Raw genomic sequence first — 20,284 nt, 5'->3', positions numbered from 1 at the left:
TGACCCTGACAAAAAGTGTTTGCTTCCCTTTGAAATTTCATAAACCAGGTCTCCATCATCAGGACTCCTTCAGTTTTTACATCCTCCAAGTTTCCAAAAACAAAAAAAAAAAAAAAAAAAAAAACATTTACTAAGTTCTGAGGACTCAATAGCTTTTCCATCCCAAAGATCTAAAGTTCTATCCATAGCCCACCACCATCTAGAACATGGTCAAGTTCTGACATGGAGATAATACAACTACTGTTAACAATGTTTGCCCTGGTTTTCTTTCCGCTGCTATAATAAATCACAGGCCAATTGGCCAACACTTCCAAGTGACAGCACCTAATCAGGGAAAGTCATGGCAGGACTTCAAGCAGGAACCTGGAGGCAGGAACTAAAGCACTGGCCGTGGACGTGGACAGCTTATTATTTTTGTTTTATTTTTTTCTCCATGACTTGTTCAGCCTGCTTTCTTGTACTTTTCAGGACCACTCACTCAGTGGTAGCACTGCCCACAGTGGGCTCAGTTCTACTATATTGATCATAAATCAGGAAAATGACCCTGCAGACTTACCTGTGGGCCAATCTGAAGGAGGCACTTTCTCAATTGAGGTTCCCTCTTCCTAGATGACACTAGCTTGTGGCCAGCTGACAAAATGCAAGGAGCAAAATGATTCTCTCGGTATAATCTTCACAGTCTGTATTTTAAAAGTTAGTCCACCTTTCTGGAAACCCAAAGAATGGAGTGCCTACCATCATACAGATATAAGAATTATTTTTCATACTTATCTATCAGCTTGAGATTATGGATAAAACTAAGGTGAATAAAGAAGTATATAGGTAAGTATTATGGTTCATATTCAAAAGCCAAAGGAAAATAATTGTGGTATTCCAAAAGCAGCAGCAGTAATATCAACAAGCAACTAATATGTGATAAGATTTTGCTATATACTAAGAGCTCTCAAATATTAGGATAATATACATTACCTCATTTTATCATCATCAAAAATGTTTAATGATTTTCAGAGATGCAGACATGAGCATAGAGACATAGATATTTAGAATATATCCAGACTCTCTCTATCAGCGGTTCTCAACCTGTGTATCACAATCCCTTTGACAAAACCTCTATCTCCAAAAACATTTACATTATGATTCATAATTGAAGAAAAATTACAGTTATGCAGTAGCAATGAAGATTTTATGGCGGGACATAAAGGCATGAGGAGCTGTATTAAAGAGTCCCAGCATCAGGGAGGCTGAGAACCACTGCCCTAAAGATATTGGGGGTCACCACACCATGAGGAACTGCATTAAGGGGTCCCAATATTTGGAAGGTTAAGAACCACTGTGTTACATAGGAAGTGGTACAGTTGCAGTTGAAGATAATGGATATCTGTCCCACAAATCCCATTTGGACAACTGATTACAATTTGCTGGACAATATTGCCTAAAAATGGAGCGATACAATCAGGTATCCATTGGTCATATTCCGTCTTAGGTAAGTAGCACATGAAGATGTTCAAAACTCGAGTGTTTCTTTTGATATGAAATAACATCTCCAACAGAGAGGACTTTGTGGTCACTTTTGAATATATAAGGTATTCTCATCAGGTTTTTTACTATCCTTCCAAGAGCCCGCGGGCAGGGATGAGGATTGAGATGACTTTTCAAGTAGAAAAAAAGTGGAAGTTTAATATAAAACCCCTAATTCTACACATAAAAATATACAATACAAGATCAAGGAGACAAACATTAAAGTGTTTTTTTTTTCTTCAAGCCTTCCTGGCTATACCTGACCCACTTTAAATTCCTTCTAGTCTAAACAATGACTTTATTCTCAGGAGGTCGCCAAACCTTGAATCTCTAGGGTCCCTGTTATCTCAAATAGGGGGAAAAATGAACACAATTCCTATGAAAACCATGCTGCAAAGATTAGCAACAAGCATTGCCATACTAAGATTGTGCAATCCAGAGTCATGAATCAGCAGCTTTTATACACTCACTAATATCAAGTTTATTTCTTCTGAACACTGCAAAATCACTTTAATAAGAGAATGCTAAATGCATATCATTTCAAAGACCTGAAGCTTCTATATACGAGACAACTGAGTTCCATAACTAACTAGAAAGACACAGTAAGATCAGAATCTATTTGACTGCAACGCCTATGCTTCCTGTTCTGAGATATCATCCGGGACAGTAAAGAATGGTGACCTCCACACACATAAGCACCCCAGCGTCACATCAGATGATGCTGCAGTTAGACTTTGGGAGGAAAGATGATCTATGGACAGAAAGACAATCATGGAGACCTTTGCTACCCTCAAGTTTATCTTATATTATGAAAAATGATTTTTTCCCTAAAAAGAGGGGTAAGAGATGAGAACATTCTTAAATGTTTTCTTCTTTTTAACTGGAGCAAATGTGTTTCCCACTTGTATTCTTGTAGGTAGAAGGTGATACCTGCTGGGCTTAAGCAGTTCTGTATCTAATAAGAAGTGATTAGGTACCAGTATCTACTGCCTCTGTACAGTGACTAGAGAGTCTAAGACATTCCCCTTCTCCTGTACATCACTATGATCCACCCATCAATGGTTCAAAGAATCCCTTCTCCTGCCTCTAATTTTTCTTATGGGAAAATGTAACACTGGGTCACATCTGAGAATCTAAGGGCCACTGCAAAAGTAACTCTTGAAGATAGTGTCAGGTAGAAATATAGAGACCTACCGCTTCTTACTTCCAGCACCAATTCCTTGACACCCATCATTTCTAAGGTTTGATATGGTGATATCCCCACCCTAGTGACTTCAGCTACACACAAAGGCACACGTCTAAGTTCTTTACTATAAAGGTGGAATTTGGTGTATGTGTCGCACAAAGATCCTTATATCGCCTCTCGAGTGAATAAAATCTACTGCAAAGCAAACCTGAGACATGTTCTCAAAGTCAACACGTTAATATCCATCTGTTCGAAGGAGCCAGTACACTAATTCTCTTTATATGCAGTCTCTGAAATAGTCAGAAAGTGTGGGCCCAGGTCCATACTTCAGCTTGTACTGGAGCACAACCATTTTCCTGTTGCCATGGGTTACAAGGATGCGTCGCTCAGAGTCCTCCAGACAACTTGAGGAAGATCTGATAGCAATTTCAGAATGAGGTTACATTCTTAGCAATTACCAACTTGCTACAATTCAGTATATTAAGTGACCAGCTCACAAACTTTACTTAACTCATTACATGAAAATATGGATGCGAGATAGGTAAACTCTAGGGGTTCTGTTTTCCTATCAGAAAGCAGCGGTCTCATCACCACCAGCCTCCCATTAAATGATCTACATAGACATCCAATCACAAACGGGGGCGAGTAGTTTCAGAATTGATGTATTATATACCAGGGTGATGTATAGCCATCACTAAAATATCTTCTAACCTCAAATCACATGACACTTAGAAGTCTTTATGCTGAGTCCTTCATAGACACACACTTATATTAAAGTGGCCAGAAGGCATGATAACTCTGATATTAAGAACAATAAAAAACAAGCATTTTATTGTACCTATATGTTTATTAATTCTACATTCAAGTTGCATTTGGACTACTGGAGGCATCTTGTTCATGTGTCTGGAAAAAAAAAACCGATTCATTCAGGAAATGCCAGAATTGGGAGTCAGGCATGAAAAATGTAGCATCATACCTATACTATCCCTGCTTAAAGAAATGTGCTCAGAGCATGCCTTGGTAGCTCCACTGACAAATGAGTTGTTAAATATTCTCTAAATGTTCCCCCTGAACATCTGAACTGGATAAATACAACCTCTGGTTCAATCAATATCGTTTGAACAAATAAGAAAACGAAGCACATTGAAGATGCAACGCTTCCTAATTGGCTAAGCACAAAGATGACGCTGTGGAGTGGCATGGCAATTGTGCTTCCTCTGCTTGGGGTTTGTTTCCCGTTCTGTCAGCGGTTTGTCTTCTTCCTAATCCATTCTCTTCCCCCAGGATCCTTCATCCCGTGTTAATAATTTAATTTAAAGACAAATGTGCACACAAAGAAAAGGAGCTGGTTTGGATGTGCTCTGAAACTGAGCCCTTCCCTGCATCAACTCCTGACATCACCGAAAGTGGAGGAAATCACTGACAAGGACCATGTTCCACATGGGAAATACTGAGATCTCAGAAAACTTGACTGCAACAGGGTTTCTTGTTTAAGAAAAAAAAATTAAATCCCCATAAACCCCTTTTTGGCTAAAGAGAAGCCGCCCACACACATACAAACACCTTTTGTTTTCTCATGATACATGTCTCTTAGATGTCAAACAAAAATTAAAGGCATAACATAATGAGAAAGCATCTAACTCAAGCAAGGCGGGATAGGTTCGATTCTAGCGGCTTGGTTTAAAATAGCAGCTACTAGCTTACACCTTCTTGGTATGGCTGTCCCTGTGTCAATGGCCAAAAACAAAAGGCCTGACTTGATAGTATTTTCACATGCTCAGCACCAAAGTCCAATCCTAATTTCACACATACAGAAGTTGCTAATGCTTTTCTCTTCTTTGGTAGGGTCAGAACAGAACAGCCCGTTGGTTCTCTGGACTTCCCACTTGGACCAGTTTGGCTTTCAGGGAGCAGGTACCAGAACCTTAACATTTTCATTCTACTGCCTGGCTAGTGCAAACTCAATCGGGTCCCAGAGAAGATAATTACAATAAAAGTTGCATGTTCCTTATAAACTAGAGGAGGGAAAGGGGCTGTTTCCAAGTCCCCTACAATTAAATGTCAAAGAGGAGGAAAGAGCAAAACAATAACCAGAGAGGGAAGTTTCACTAAAATAAGTCTAGATTTTTTTTTACAAAGATGCATTTATTTATACCCATGGCTTATTTGGATTCGAAAATCAGGTTGTCTTTACAATTCATGTGATACTTAGAGCCGCAGAAGTCCGATGCTGACATACAGTCGCCCAGCTTAGAATGCATTTCTGCACAATCCGTGGAGATCAATAGACTCAGGAAACAAATATGTTGATGGATGAGGACTGGTCTGAAAACAAGCAGGTTAAGGTAGCCACGTTGCTGGTTTCATAGGCATTCTCATGCTGGCAGAACCAAAGGGCTACAAAGGATTCCTCCCTTTTTGTAAAGGGAAAAAACGGGAAGGAGGGGAAGAAAAGGGCAGGAAAGGAAGGGAAGAGAATGGTGTGAATAGTGAGGAAAAGAAGAAAGAAACAGAGGATGGTGAACAAGAAAGAGAAACCCAGAGAGGGGCGGGGGAGTAGGAAGCAAAGCTATGATGTATGGATGCTAGCCAGCCACCCAGCCAAGTGCTCCATCACCCGCAAGCCTACACCTCCCCCCCCCCCCCCCTTCTAGACTCTGAGCTCAGTATGTAGACTTAGGGCTCCCCGGTGCTGACAACCCTCCTCATAACCCCAGTGCAAGCAATGCCAATGCGTGATGCTCCAAGTAGCCCAGAGCATCCAGCCCATCGGAACCCGCCACTCCCTGGACCATACTGTACTTATCACCCCCCTACCCCCACCCCCGACTTCTCCTTGGCACCCCCCATCACTAGTCTCAGGGTAGGGGGCAAGCCTGGAAGAGAGCAACATGGGGGGTGTCAAAAAAGGGGAGCGAGTGGAGGAAGCGATCAAAATAATTTTTAAATAATGTGATAATAAATGCTGGGGAAGTGCCAGGGGAGGGTGCCCGTGGCAAGCACCTGGGTAGCACAGCACGCTGTTGCAAATCCCCCAGGCTGCGTGGGGCTGGGCGATTTTCCACAAAAGGAACTTTGCAAGAAGCGCAGCGGTTTTGCAAGGCGAGGAGAGGAAGAGAACGCAGCGTTACCTGGCCGAGGTCAACGCCGGCGGGGCCGCCGAAATCCTCAGGTTTGCACGGTCCTGAGCCACTTGATCGGGTTACTATGGAAATCGTCTTAGGGAGGACGCGGGCAAAGCACGAGCCGGGCACATCGTCGTCGGCCGCCGAGCGAGCGGGCGCGGGACCGGGCGCGGCGCCTCTCCCGGGCCCGGCTCGCTCTTTCTTCGCTCTCGGCCGGGCCGCGCCTCCCCGCCCCGCGCCGCCGCCGCCGCCGCCGCCGCCGCCGCCGCCGCCGAGCAGCCCGCGGGCGAGCCGAGCCCTCGCCGCGCGCAGCCGGCAGCCGAAGCGCGAGCTCGCAGCAGCCGGCCTGGGCGGCGAGTGGCGCTGTTTCCCAGCCGCGCAGCTGGGATTTAAAGAGACAGACGCTTCGCGCGGCTCTAAGGGGCCCTGGCCGGGAGGGGAGTCACGCAGCTTGCCCAAGGTCCCTGCCGGAGCCCAAGATAGCCCCAGCACGCTCGGCGAGCAAAGTTTCCTGCGGAGACCGCCCCTGAGAATTGCGTGAGACCCGCCTCGGTCACCTCTCCTGACTGCAGAACAGGCTGCAAGGAGAGTAAGGGATTTTTTTCCCCCGTTCCTCGGAGACTAAGGGGGAAATGATTTGTATGCTCAACAAGTCATGCACCTATTTTCAGCCGCTTCAGTCCTTGTGCACCGACTTTTTCACTGAAAGCACACAGGCAAACTGGGGGTATGGGGGCTCTTCGTTTCATGTTAGACTCTAAGCAGGGATGCGTGGTTTGGGGGGAAGACGGTGACAGAAAGATATAGCTGTCAAATATCTTGGGCTTCCCACCACCACCACCTTCCTCTTCCAGCTAACATAGCATCTCCTTTTCTCTCCCCTCCCAGACCTGGAGAACGTGCTTAAAGGTACATTCTAGACGCTACTCCAGCATTACCCATGGGCTCACCTTTCTCTAAGTGGCTTTTCCCGCGAGCTAGGAACACAGGAATTGGGGGGGGGGGGGGGTAGCAGAATGAAGACACTCATCTGATCCCTTTCTTTCTACCCTAACTCAAAGCCAGTTCTCAGTGAGCAGCTTTTAGGATGTTGGAAACAGAATGTGACGAGCAACGTACATGGTTTGTTACCCCTGCGCACACGTAGATCCAGAGAAATTACAATCCACTAGCTTTGTTTTCCATGCTAACCATCCGTTTTCACTGCCTTATACACGACCTTGGATCTTTGTAGACTGAGTTCAACCCAAACTTGCCCCCTGGAGGAGAGACAGAAAGAGAACTCTCTTGAGATACCCAGGGTGGTAGATGTTTCATAAATAACGACAGTACCCTATAACTGGGTGGAGGGAAGGTTTCCTTGGGAAGGGGGGGGGGGTCCTGTAACTAGATTATCAACACCTGGCAAGCAGGATTTACACTTAACCCCTCTTTCACTCTTGGACGTTATAAATGTTATGAGCTGGGAACATAGCAAGGGAGATAACGATACCTTCCCATCCCAGGGTCTTCTGCTTCCCTCTTGTACCCACCCCACTCTCCACTCTCCAGCCCTCACGCCCTACCATGCAACCTTCATGCTCTTTCTTTGTCTACCTCTCCTCCAGAGTAAACATTTCAAACAATGAAATGTGCCCGTCCAGGTCCCTACTCCCTTCAAGAACGTGAGCACGTTCTTATTATGATATGGGACAGTGGCTAACAAGACAGCATCATAATAAAACACAGAAAATGCTGTAACAACATACCCGAGACTCTATAACATGTCAACAACGTAATCTCATTACTCACGGTTCTGGGTTTGTGTCCACCACCTAGCTGGCCAGCTGGACTGGTTGCTGTCTCTTTGATGATGTTTTGCACGTGTCTGCACGTGTCTTCCTCATGAGGGAACGTGCTTACGTCCTGGATCGTCTGTCTCTTAATTCTGTTCACCAGGGGAGAAACTTCATGGTGTTAACAACACCTAACGACTCCACCTGTTGATCCTGTTGCACTGACGAAGGTTTCAACACAAAACGTGGATGGAAGCCGGGCGGTGGTGGCGCACGCCTTTAATCCCAGCACTTGGGAGGCAGAGGCAGGCGAATCTCTGTGAGTTCGAGGCCAGCCTGGTCTAGAAGAGCTAGTTCTAGGACAGGAACCAAAAGCTACAGAGAAACACTGTCTCAAAAATCAAAAAAAAAAAAAAAAAAAAAACCGTGGATGGACACCAGCCCTCAAGGCCACACCAAACTGTCCCTCAGCATGTCACATTGCCTGCAGGACTTACTAAAGCAAAGATTCAGGAGTTTCCAGGACCACCTTACCATGTCCTAGGTAGCACAAAAGCATTGATGTTTCCAACCAAATCCAGCCTGATGTTTTGCTGGTCTGAGAACTACACTTTGAGAAACAGTAGCAGGGAGCTTTCCAGCTCTTGGTCCTTTTGCCTCTTCATGCCCCACACCTGCCCAACAGCACCAGCAGGGGACAATTACTACCTGTGCTATGTAGCTTTTCATATAGGACACATTTGCACCCTCTTTCATAGTTGCTGCCCCCTGTCAGGAATTCTGCGCTCCACGATGTTTGCTTCTATGTTCCCCCCACTATATCCAGCTAACTTTTACTCATCTTTTAAGAGGACATTTACTCAGAATATTCACCAAATACCTGAAGGTCCCACACCTAAATTTGGGGGGGGGGGGTCACTCCCTTGTGACATCCCTGTGCCCAACTGTCATACAATAGACATTATAATAATATGTTTATTTATCTCCCTAGGCTGTGTGGGTACTGATAGGAGCTCATTTGACCTCCATATCCAGGTACCAAACCCCTAACTCAATTGGTGGAGCACAGCAGGAAGTAAAGGAACCATCTGATGGTTGGTGAACACATTGCTAACCAAAGTCAAAGCTAGTTAATAGCGTTAGAAAAGACAGAGGGCTGCAGGGGACATCAGTGTTTCTGAACTGCCAGTATGTATCAGGTATGGGTTACATGCTAAATGAGTTATATTGTGCATTGATCCAAACACCCTTGCAAGATAATCACATGTGAGGAAACTAAGGCTTTCTGAAAGTTAAGTAGCTTGTTCTGTGTCACGTGGCTGCTACAGAGGTGGGGGTGGGGCAATATGCTTTAGAATAAACTGATAGTTTTCTGCAGTTCTGAAATGAGATGCGGCTTCAGTTCGTATTTGTGAGGGTTTCCTTACTTTAGTTGAGGCCACTGAACCTCTGCCACCCCGCCCAGGAAGCCTTTGCCACCTTGCAGCCTGGGCTAGAAGGCTCTGTGTTGTCATGACAATCCCCTGACTCGAGGGTCCCATGGTCTGTGTTCTTCCCAGGCTCACGGAAAGGGTTGCTTGGGCGGCTAATTGTAAGTTCTTGTTGCCCTTCTCTACCTGTGTTCCTGAGCCTGAATACAGTGTAAATGTCTGGCTAGTCGGTCAGAGTAGGCAGGGAAACCTCTGCTGTAGAGATGGGGCCAGGGGACCTTGTTTCTCTGCTTCTTCTGTGCTACATTTGACTTAATAGAGAGTGACATTAGTTAGCGTGGTAATCGGGGAATCAACTAAAAGAATAAGAAATCAAATTATTTGTACCCCCTTTACACACTTCCCCAACAAGAAATAGACATACAATGTAAATTTACAAAAGTAAATTTGGTTGAATATGTGTGTGTGCACAGCCATTGATGGTAGTGTTTAATTAAGAATTTAGATAATTTACTCCAAAATTACAAACTCAGAGACATTAGGCTCCATTCAATATAAACTTGGAACCTATATGGTGACTAGGAAAATAAATCAACATAGAAAGTTTCTTTCCTTGAGTACAGTACCCTTTACAGAGAAGAGGACGCCATAATAAGCTTACAGCCGCACAGGGTATTTAGGATAGCAGTGCCTAACCTTATGGCATATTAGAATCCCTTGGGGAGCTCTCAGACTCGAAGTGCACAGGTCCCATCTCAACCCAATTATACTGGAACCTCCGGGATTTGAAATCCAGGCATGAAGGTGGTTCAGGCTTGCCAGGTGGTTCTAATGGGAACTCGGGATCGCGGGCCACTTCTTCAGCGCGAATCTCCAGTGGCATCCGGACCTGTCTGCTCATTAGCATCACTTGGGAAACGTTACAGACTCTCAGGCCCACACCCACCTGCAGAGGGTCGGAGTCCTCTCTGTATTTAAGGTTTAAGGAGGCTGATGTTGAGTCAGGGGTAAAAGTCACTGTCTCAAGCCAATGCTTCTAAAACTAGAGACCGAGAACATTAGCGTGAGTGTTGACTGGGAGATGCGTTAAAGATGCACCCTCTCACTCCCGCTCCAGATCGACAGGTGCTCAGGGCGGGGTCCATTAATCTGCAATTCCACAAGCCCTCTTAAGCGCTCTAATGCACAATAAGTTTGGGAACCGATGATTCACAATATAGCACTAGTGATACTATCCTCTTCCAGTTTGAGAGCCAGCCTCATCGTCAGCAAACACCTACAGGCCTCCACTAGAGCATCTAACTATCATTTCTAGCCAGTTTCTGCTATTGCTGATGCTGCAGGTCCTAAAAGCCCACTTTGAGAAACACTGTTCCATGGCATGCTGGGCTCTACAATTATATGAAGGAATCTAAAAACGGTTTTTCCTCTGTAAAGAAATATCCCAACATAAAGTCAAAGTGTGATTTTGACTTTGCTGCTCTGTCAAGAGAGCAGCTTTTGGGTTCCCAAGATGCCCTCAGCAGAATAAGGGTACTTGCCTTCATCTTTAACAACCTGGGTTAAATGTTGGGGTCCAGATAATGACTTCTGTGAGTTGTCCTGTGAGCTCCCTGCCACACATGCACCCCAGGTTCACACACACAGTAAATCAATAACTATAAATGGGTAGAGAGTAAGACACCTTGGAGCAATCAGCCCTAAATGGCTGTCGTTATCACATCCCTCTGCTAGAGGGTTCTGCAGCTATAGAGAAGGCGAAGTGGAAAGATTGTGTGAGCCGGAGATGGCGCATGAATCCGAGGGCACAGCAGGCTTGGTGCACATACCAACTCATAGAGACTGTGACAGCACACACAAGACCTAAAGAAGTTCAAACCAGACATCATCAAAGCAGGCAGCCTCCCAGCACCGAGATGAGGAAGTGGACACAAAGTCCCACCTCTAACTAAGAAGCTCTTTCTAAACGATAGCTTCCGAGACAGCGAACATCTGTGTTCTTCAATGGAGTGGCTTTGGGTATATCAAACACACTCTCCCGCGGGCCTCGTGCTCAGGGATAGTGAGCCCACACAAAACAAACTCCATGAGTTGTTTTGTTTTTGTTGTTGTTGTTTGTTTGTTTTTTTTAAGAGATAGGAGAAAATGAAGTTGGGTAGATTTGTGCAAAAGATCTAGGAGGAAAGAATATGATCAAAATATACTGCATGAAATTTTTAAAATAAATAACTGGTAAACAGACTTTTAAACTTTTTAATCTTAGTTTATGCATATCCATATTTTGCCTGCATATTTATATGTCCACCACTACATGGAAGTCAGAAAAAGGCATTAGATCTTCTGGAATTGGAATTACAGAGGGTTGTGAGACCGAAGATAGGTGCAGAAAACTGAACTTGGTCATTTGTAAGAGCAGGAAGTGGGTTTAACTGCTGAGTCATTCTTCAGCCCTGAGAGTAGCCTTTAGGAAGAAAACTCTTGCCCCTAGTTCCCCACGATGTGAGGATGTAGAGGGATTCTGTATGTGTGTGCACTCTATAGCTCTGACTTACGAAGTGGGTGCTAAGTGTTGGCCTGCACAACTGAAGTCCTGGGTACCTGAGACCTAAGTCAGTTCTGAAGAGCTTCTTGGCTGTACTAGACAGCAAGCAAACCTCCGGAAAAGAGACAAACCCTCTTTTCCTCAAATCAAACCACTTGAAGACTCGAGAAGAGAGCTAATCAAGTTTGCGGTTTCTGTCCGCACACAGGAGCCCCCACCTGCCTTGCTGTGCTTCTTTGCCTGCAGCTGCTCTAAGGGGAAAGAAAAAAAAATCTGCTTTTTCCCGAAAGCCAATTGCTTTTCTTCTCGACGACTTAAACTGAGAGCAGCTATGTAAACCCCATCTGTCCCGAACTAACAATCGTTAAGAGGACCCTTGGTTCCCACAGGCCCGCTTCGTTCCAGGGAGAGGAGCGTGGTAGAAGATCGCCATGTCGCTAATCTTCGCCTCTAGTCAGACTGTCTAAGAGAACCCCTGAGTGAGCCAGATCGCTCAAAAGAAGACACCCCCAGACTGTGAAATCGCCTTTCATCCTTTCAGCTGCTTGAATTGATTTCAGGCTTCTAACGTGAATCCTTGGAGGGGGACCCGTCAGGCTTAAGCTCTTCCTTTGGGCTTGAGGCCGAGCCTCACCTCGCTGTTGCCTTGAGAAGTCTTCAGACTGCAGAACCATGTTTCCTTCCTGGGAATTTTTTGGAAATCAATGGACCCTCTCTGTCTTAAGAGATGGGAGCACCAAGGACAAGACAAAACATCAGGTGCAAAGTTGCTGACAAGACAAACGCCTTTCTAAGGGGTATCTACCAGGGTGTGTTTGCCTGGGCTTTTGCAAATGGCCATATCGGCTGCTGAGCTGCTTACTCCAGGCTTTCTGAAGGTTCGAATGAAATCTCCTTCTACCGAGGCTAGAGGAAATAACAGCCAACGCCAAACTGCAAAATATCACCTAGATTTCTTTTTTTTTAAGTCAGATCCATTGTTAAAAAGCGTTGCAGCTCCCAGAAGTGTAATTAAGTTCCTTAGCTGTCTGTGGCCTTTAAAAATATCAATTGCCAGGGAAAACCGAAACGGGAACACAAAGTAGAGAGAAAACAATGTAAAGAAAGGGCAGGTAAGAATAATAAGGAAGGAGGCTCCCGTTCGTGGCATGGGGTCTCCATTTGCAAGGTGCCAATTATAAAAGAACATCTGGGATTGTTTTGTTATGAAGTTGATATCCTTGTAAAAAAAATAAAGAACTGCTTCTTCGTCTTCCCATCAGATGATTCTCAAGGACAGGTTTCTACCTGAATTGCAAAGTAGTGATGGGGTTTGAAAATCCATCATCTTGTTCTTAGAGGGTAGACTGGTCTCAGGAGACTACCCTAAGAGGATAGACTGGTCTCAGGAGACTCCCCTATATGAGCTGCTCCATAAGGATAAGAAGATGTTAACACACAGGAGTGTCTGTGTGCATGCGTGCATTTGTGCAGACACTTGAGAGTGTCTGTGTGCATGCGTGCATTTGTGCAGACACTTGAGAGTGCCTGTGTGAGGACATGTTAGGGAGAGGCACACAGAAGTAAATGCAGATGCGTGCAGATGCTCCGAATGTGTTTCAAAATAAAAAATTAAATGGAAGACTAGAATTGTGTGGTAGTTCACTTCTGTGATCCCAGCACTCAGAAGGTTGAAACAGGAGGATAGCTGGGAGTTTGAGGACAGCGTGAACTGCACAGTGAGTTCTAGGCCAACAGAGTGAGACCCTACCTTAAAAAACACAAATAATAATAGTAGTAATAATGCAAAATAAGTTACCCACAAGTACAATAACATTTAAAATGAGGTTCCTAGCCGGGTGGTGGTGCACTCTGGGAGGCAGAGGCAGGCTGATCTCTGTGAATTCAAAGCCAGTCTGGTCCACAGAGCGCATTCCAGGACAGTCAAGACTACACTGAGAAACCCTGTCTCCAAAAACCAAAAATAAAATAAAAATAAAAAAGAGGTTCCTAGGAAATTGGCACCTGCTCCTCTCTTTGACCATGACTGATGCCATTAGAAATGGAACACACAAATCGTAGCATGCCAGGTGCTTCAGCCTGCTACCTTAGATCACAGTGACCTTGAAAGTGCCCGCAAATGGATTCCCAGGCCGTCCCTACTCTCCTTGTTGATAACCTTGGCCTCCTATATGAAGATGCATGTAGTATTAGGGGCGGCGGGGCCTCTTCCCCAGCACCCCAGCACCCCAGCCGCCCGCTCGGCTAGCTTATGCCCGAAATAACAACACACAAACTGTATTCATTTAAACACTGCTTGGCCCATTCTCTTCTAGGCTAATTCTCACATATTAATTTAGCCCATCTCTAATAATCTGTGTATGGCACCCCAAGGTGCGCTTACCAGGAAGATTCTAGCCTATGTCCATCCTGGGTCGGAGCTTCATCCCGGGAGCAGGGCATGGCGTCTCTCTCAGGCGTCTGTTCCGGAGAGGAGAGCTGTGAGTCTCTGAGCTCACTTCCTCTTCCTACCAGCATTTTGTTCTGTTTACTCCTCCCACCTATCCTCTGACCAATAAAATGGGCCAGGGCAGTGCCTTTATTAGCCAGTGAAAAAGCGGCCACTTCCCTCTTCTCTCTCTCTTCACTTCCTGCTCCACCTGCCTCGGGAGGAGTAAACAGAACAAAATGCTGGTAGGAAGAGGAAGTGAGCTCAGAGACTCACAGCTCTCCTCTCCGGAACAGACGCCTGAGAGAGACGCCATGCCCTGCTCCCGGGATGAAGCTCCGACCCAGGATGGACATAGGCTAGAATCTTCCTGGTAAGCGCACCTTGGGGTGCCATACACAGATTATTAGAGATGGGCTAAATTAATATGTGAGAATTAGCCTAGAAGAGAATGGGCCAAGCAGTGTTTAAATGAATACAGTTTGTGTGTTGTTATTTCGGGCATAAGCTAGCCGAGCGGGCGGCTGGGGTGCTGGGGTGCTGGGGAAGAGGCCCCGCCGCCCCAAATGAAGGCGTAAGTCACAAACAATGCCACACTAATTCGAGGTTATGATTATTAGGGTGGTATTTATTTAAAGGGGGAAAAAACTTACAGATCACTGTCCCAGGCAACAGCCCTCTTCGCAACCAGGAAAGGAGTCTAGAGGCAGGTGGAGCAGGAAGTGAAGAGAGAGAGAAGAGGGAAGTGGCCGCTTTTTTAAAGGGAGAGAAACCACGCCCCAGTGGGCTGGTACCTCAGCGGTGATAGGCTGGAGGAGTGGGAGGACCTCCCGCAACAGATGCACGCGCAAGACAAGCCAGCTGTGGTTCTTGAATGTCTGTGCTCAACCGTGCTCAGAATTACACTTCCCCCTCCCTAAGCTTCGATGACATCATCATGGTTGGTCTACAGAACAGCAGCATTGTGAGTCTTCTAGAAGGAAAGATGTAAGGACTGTAAGCAGTTAAATGAACTCATCACATGAGCCTACCTCAAAGAATACTGCTGATTAACACTTTTCTTTATTTTTAAATATGCTGGATTATAAATCTCTAGAGTATGGGCACCAAAGATGTAAAGCCTTTGAAACTACAGGGTCATCCAGATCCACGTGTACTTTACCATCGTTCAGTCAGCTTTACCCATTTCTTCATGAATTTTATGCATCACAATGTCTTTTATGTTAAATCTGTATGGATGTTGATAACATTAATTCATGCTATAGCCTAAAAATAGCCCTGTGGTAATCTCACCTGAGAAGTCAGACCCAAATCATGAAATACAAGAAAGGTGGTTCCTGTTTTATACTTATGATTAGAATCCCTCAGATGCAAATATTTTCACAAGTAACCCCTAAATTTAAATAATTTGAATATGTTCTTCAATCGTGTTTGTCTCTTTGAAGGGGCAGGGGTTCGAGACAGGGTTTCTCTGTGTAGCATCTCTGACTGTCCTGGAACTAGCCCTTGTAGACCAGGATGGCCTCAAACTCACAGAGATCCACCTGCCTCTGTCTCCCGAGTGCTGGGAATATAGGCATGTGCCACCACCGCTGCCTGTTTTTCTAAACACTCTTCTAGCAATAAAAAAAAAATTTTTTTTTAATTTCTGCTTCAATCTTTATTCACATAAGGATTCTTGTCTTTCAGGGAAAACAAATGAAGACAAAAGAATTACCATAAGCAGAGAGTGATTTGTTTTTCATATGCCTAACTATAAAGAGAAAAAGACGAGTTGAGAAAGTTCCTTGCATCTTACCTCATGAAGTCGCGGTTCAGGGGGAACTCACTGGGAAGCCAAGAGAGGAATGTTCCCTCTCTGTTCAGGAGGAAAACACCAGGTGGAGAATATCTGTATGAATAACTCAAGAGGCAAGGGGAGGATTGTGCACATCAAATTGTTCGTCCGAGAACTCGGGACACTTTTTCAATCGTCACCCAGCGAGGAAGCTGTCAGGAGTGAGAAACCATAGGTGTTCCTCGGTGATGGAGCTCCACAACTCGTTCCTTCCGATATGTTCAGAAACACGGGAGTTTGTCTTCTTGAATCAGGAGGTCTTTGTACAGTTTATCTCCTGTAAAGATGGCGCGCATGTATTCATTCGTATTTATTCAAAGTTCCAAACCGTAAGCTGCAAGTTTTATAGAACAAGGAGAAAAGGGAGCACCCCATACACTCACCAGCGTGGGCACAAGTGGGCATCAGTGGATTTTCACTCACCTCTTATTTCACAAAGCATGGGTGCAGAAAATAGATTTTTTTTCCCCCCAAAGGAGTGGTTAAGGTCAGTTTAAGGAAGGTTGCATTTCTGCTTTTCTTCTTCTTTTTTTTTTCTTGTCTCTAGTGTATTAAGTTTCTTCTAATGTTTTTGGCATGTGAACTTTAAGAACAAAAAAAAAAAAAAAAAAAAAAAAAAAAAAAAAAAAAAAAACAAGCGCTTACTAACCAAACACCCCACACACAACTATAGCTGTTGAAAATTCAAATACAGAAGAGTCAACAGAGTATATGGATATAGCAAATAGCAGGGATCATCCACATGAAAAATAACTGGTTATAACTGTCATGGAAACATCTTTTATCCCATAGCCTCATCTAGCCCAAAGTTATTTGTCACTGCCTGCAGCCTCAACCTCCTCGAGCTACTCATTACATTTTCTGAGGTATAAATTTTATTCTATAGTGTACCAGATATTGCTGAAACCCTCTTAATCCTCAGCACTCCGCATTCAGTACAATGTACTTGCAAGCGTCCAGTTTACATGTTTGACGAGGAAAGAACAAGCCCGTTTCTGATCTATGTGTTTCATTCAAATTTGCCATTTAAGCTCTTTCTCACGGGCACCCAAACTGTAACGAAAGTATACGTTTGTGAGTGTGTCTCTGTGTGATGGCTGATTTTTGACACTAAAAAAATTGCCCAGACATTTTCTGTTTATTAGAGGGAGTACGTTATTTCACTTAATTAGGGCCCCAACTCTTTTCACAACAATTTGCGATACTTCCTTTTGAAGCCGCTGACACTTTAGTTACTGTATAATCCTTGTGCATAAAGGCTGACTCGAGCCACAGTCTACAGCCTGAGGTACCAACCACATGGTTGGTGGGGCACAAACCATGTGATATGCAACTGGCAGCCATATCTCAGCTCCTATAATGACTGTCATGGGAGAGGGGATGTGAGGTGCTAATGCCTGTCGGCTTGACGTTTTGCAGACTAGGAAGTTTCCCTACCGATCTATAAACTTGTTGAAGTCATAAGCACTTAGGAAGGCAGTTATGTGCCCCACTTTTCTTAGGGGTCTTGCTAAAAAGAGCATCCTTCTTACTTTTAATCAACAATGCATATTCTGTGTCAACATCAATGATCATTAATCAATCTGAAAATCAAAGCTAAATTAAGCCCCTTCTCCACTATTACTTGGATTCAGGATCCAGTTAATGCAGTTACTAGGGATGGTGAAGACCAACGCTTATAGCATTTAAAGGAAAATTACCCTGATAGTTCCATAAAAATCTACCCAAGAGCCATTTATTTCCAATCTCCAAGTAGCATATCAGTGGAGAACACCTAGAAATATTTCATTAATTTAAAAATATAATAAAAGCAGCAGCCTTCAGAGATCCCGTGGATCTGTGTCTTGCTTCAACAGTGTATGGACGGAACAGACCCCGGGCCTCCCTTTGTTAGCTTCCACCGCTCCTCATCTGCAGCCACAGCCTCCGGGACCATCACCTCGCTGCCTTCAGCTCCCAGGACCAGCTAACACCGTCTCTTTGCGGGTAGCTCCAGACTGCGTCTCAACCATGACCTCCCAGATTCGTCAGAATTATTCCACCTAAGTGGAGGCTGCCATGAACCGCCTGGTCAACCTGCACCTGCGGGTCTCCTACACCTACCTCTCCCTGGGCTACTATTTTGACCGGGATGACGTGGCTCTGGAGGGTGTAGGCCACTTTTTCCGCGAATTGGCCGAGGAGAAGGGCGAGGGTGCCGAGTGTCTCCTCAAGTTGCAGAACGATCGCGGAGGCCGTGCACTCTTTCAGGATGTGCAGAAGCCATCTCAAGATGAGTGGGGTAAAACCCAGGAGGCCATGGAAGCTGCCCTGGCCTTGGAGAAGAACTTGAACCAGGCCCTCTTGGATCTTCATTCCTTGGGCTCTGCCCGCACAGATCCTCATCTCTGTGACTTCCTTGAAAACCACTTCCTGGATAAGGAGGTGAAGGTCATCAAGAAGATGGGCAACCACCTGACCAACCTCTGCAGGTTGGGTACTGGGCCCCAGGCTTCTCTGGGCGAGTACCTCTTTGAGCGGCTCACTCTCAAGCATGACTAGGAGGCCTCTCCTTCCGAGGGGCTCCCACCTCTGCTCTGCACCAGCCCGCCTCAGGACCTTCACCTGAACCTCTCAAGAAGCCACTAGGCAGCTTTGTAACGCCCTGGAGCCCCTCTCAAGTTTTGGACCAAGTAAAAATAAAGCCTTTTGAAGGAGCAAATATATATATATATATATATATATATATATATATATATATATATTAAGACAATGAAAAATATCACACGAAAGAGGGCAGAAATCAGAGAATGTGTTCCTTCCAATTTCTTCTCTTAATACTAAGATAATAGGATGGGATAAGATTTTCATAAGGAAAGTGTTGTGTTAGGAGCGGTGGGCTACTTTCCCAGCACCCGGCCGCCCGCACTGCTAGCTTTACCCGAAATAATTACACGGAAACTGTATTCTTTTAAACACTGCCCGGCCTATTAGTTTCAGCCTCTTAACCCATTTCTAATAATCTATGTAGCACCACGAGGTGCGCTTACCAGGAAAGATCTTAACCTGCATCTGTCTGGAGAGGGAGAACCATAGGGACTCCCTGACTCAGCTTCTTTCTCCCAGCCTTCTGTTCTGTTTACTCCACCCACCTAAGGGTTGGCCTATCAAATGGGCCTAGGCAGTTTCTTTATTAATTAACCAACGAAGGCAACAGATTAGAAAGAAATCACTCCCACATCAGGAAAGGGTTGATATTATTGCCTGCACACATTTCTTTTACAGAGTGGAGAACAATTGTGAAAAGCACCTATATTGAAACATATGCATCCGTAAAATATACTCGGGGACATAAGACTCCTTCAAGCATTTAAAGACATGACTCAATTGATGTATTTGTTTGAAAGCCAAGACCAAAATCTGCTGTCAAAATTTATGAACATAGAGCCGGGCGGTGGTGGTGCACACCTTTAACCCTAGCACTCGGGAGGCAGAGGCAGGCAGATCTCTGGGAGTTCGAGGCCAGCCTGGTCTACGAGAGCTAGTTCCAGGACGGGCACCAAAGCTACAGAAAAACCCTGTTTCGGGAAAAAAAAAAAAAAAAAAAACAAACCATGAACATTTGATTCCTTCTTTCCCTAAAATTTCCAACAGGCTGTGTAATCTGATTTCTGTGGGAGATTTCCAACCCGGGTTGCAAACACAAGCAGCATTTATAGCACCTTATTTCTGTGGACCATCTATCTTTTGAAATCCTTCAAAACTCTGCAATAGGAACCCTTTGCAAAAATAGAGTCTACTCATATCAAGCCATTGTGTTTGTATCCAGCGCATCAGTTTTAGATAAAGAAGTTTAGAAATGACCATAATTATGATGAACAATAGTCTGTGATGTTTTCAATCCCAAAACACCGCACTCAATAGCTGGGAAGATGGCTCAGCAGGAAGAGCACTTGTTATGAGGGTGTGAGGACCACAGTTGGAGCCCCAGAATCTCTTTGCAAAGCCGGATAAGCATGGAGGTCCACCTATAATTCCAGGCCCTGGAGACAGACACAGAGAATGCCTGAAGCAAGCTTGATAGCCAGGCTGTTGGAAATGGTGACCTCCCAATCTGCCTGTACTGAAAATACCTTGTTTACCTAGGGCAATAGCATAAAAGAGAAAACAAAAGGTACTACTTAAGAATCTGTGCTTCTGCTGGGCGGTGGTGGTGCACGCCTTTAATCCCAGCACTTGGGAGGCAGAGGCAGGCGGATCTCTCCGAGTTCGAGACCAGCCTGGTCTGTAAATGGAGACTATGCCTTTTTTCCCCGCCACCCAGACTCAAGTAATCACACAAAACTACATTAATTATAACACTTTTTGGCCAACAGCTCAGGCATATTCCTAGCAAGTTCTTACATCTTAATTTAACACATGCCTATTATTTTATATTTTATCACAAGGTTCATTGTTATCTCA

The 20,284-nt window shown here is 44.9% G+C and overlaps 1 protein-coding gene and 1 pseudogene across 4 annotated transcripts in view; one reads left to right on the top strand and one right to left on the bottom strand.

Annotated features, from left to right (window-relative positions):
- Positions 1-5,956, bottom strand: part of Nav3 (neuron navigator 3) — a 709,344-nt gene extending 703,388 nt beyond the window's left edge. For all 4 annotated transcript variants that reach the window (XM_041665541.1, XM_041665547.1, XM_041665565.1 and 1 more), the window contains exon 1: positions 5,836-5,956. The gene's annotated coding sequence lies outside the window, so the exon portion shown is untranslated. The remainder of the gene's footprint in view (positions 1-5,835) is intronic.
- Positions 5,957-17,677: 11,721 nt separating this feature from the next.
- Positions 17,678-18,535, top strand: LOC121462622 (annotated as a pseudogene).
- Positions 18,536-20,284: the final 1,749 nt, after the last annotated feature.

This window comes from Microtus oregoni, unplaced genomic scaffold (genome assembly GCF_018167655.1).
Source record: "Microtus oregoni isolate MIOR12 unplaced genomic scaffold, Mior012 000001F_ref0000356, whole genome shotgun sequence".
Lineage (NCBI taxonomy): Eukaryota > Metazoa > Chordata > Mammalia > Rodentia > Cricetidae > Microtus > Microtus oregoni.
This window is presented reverse-complemented; position numbering and strand designations above follow the sequence as displayed.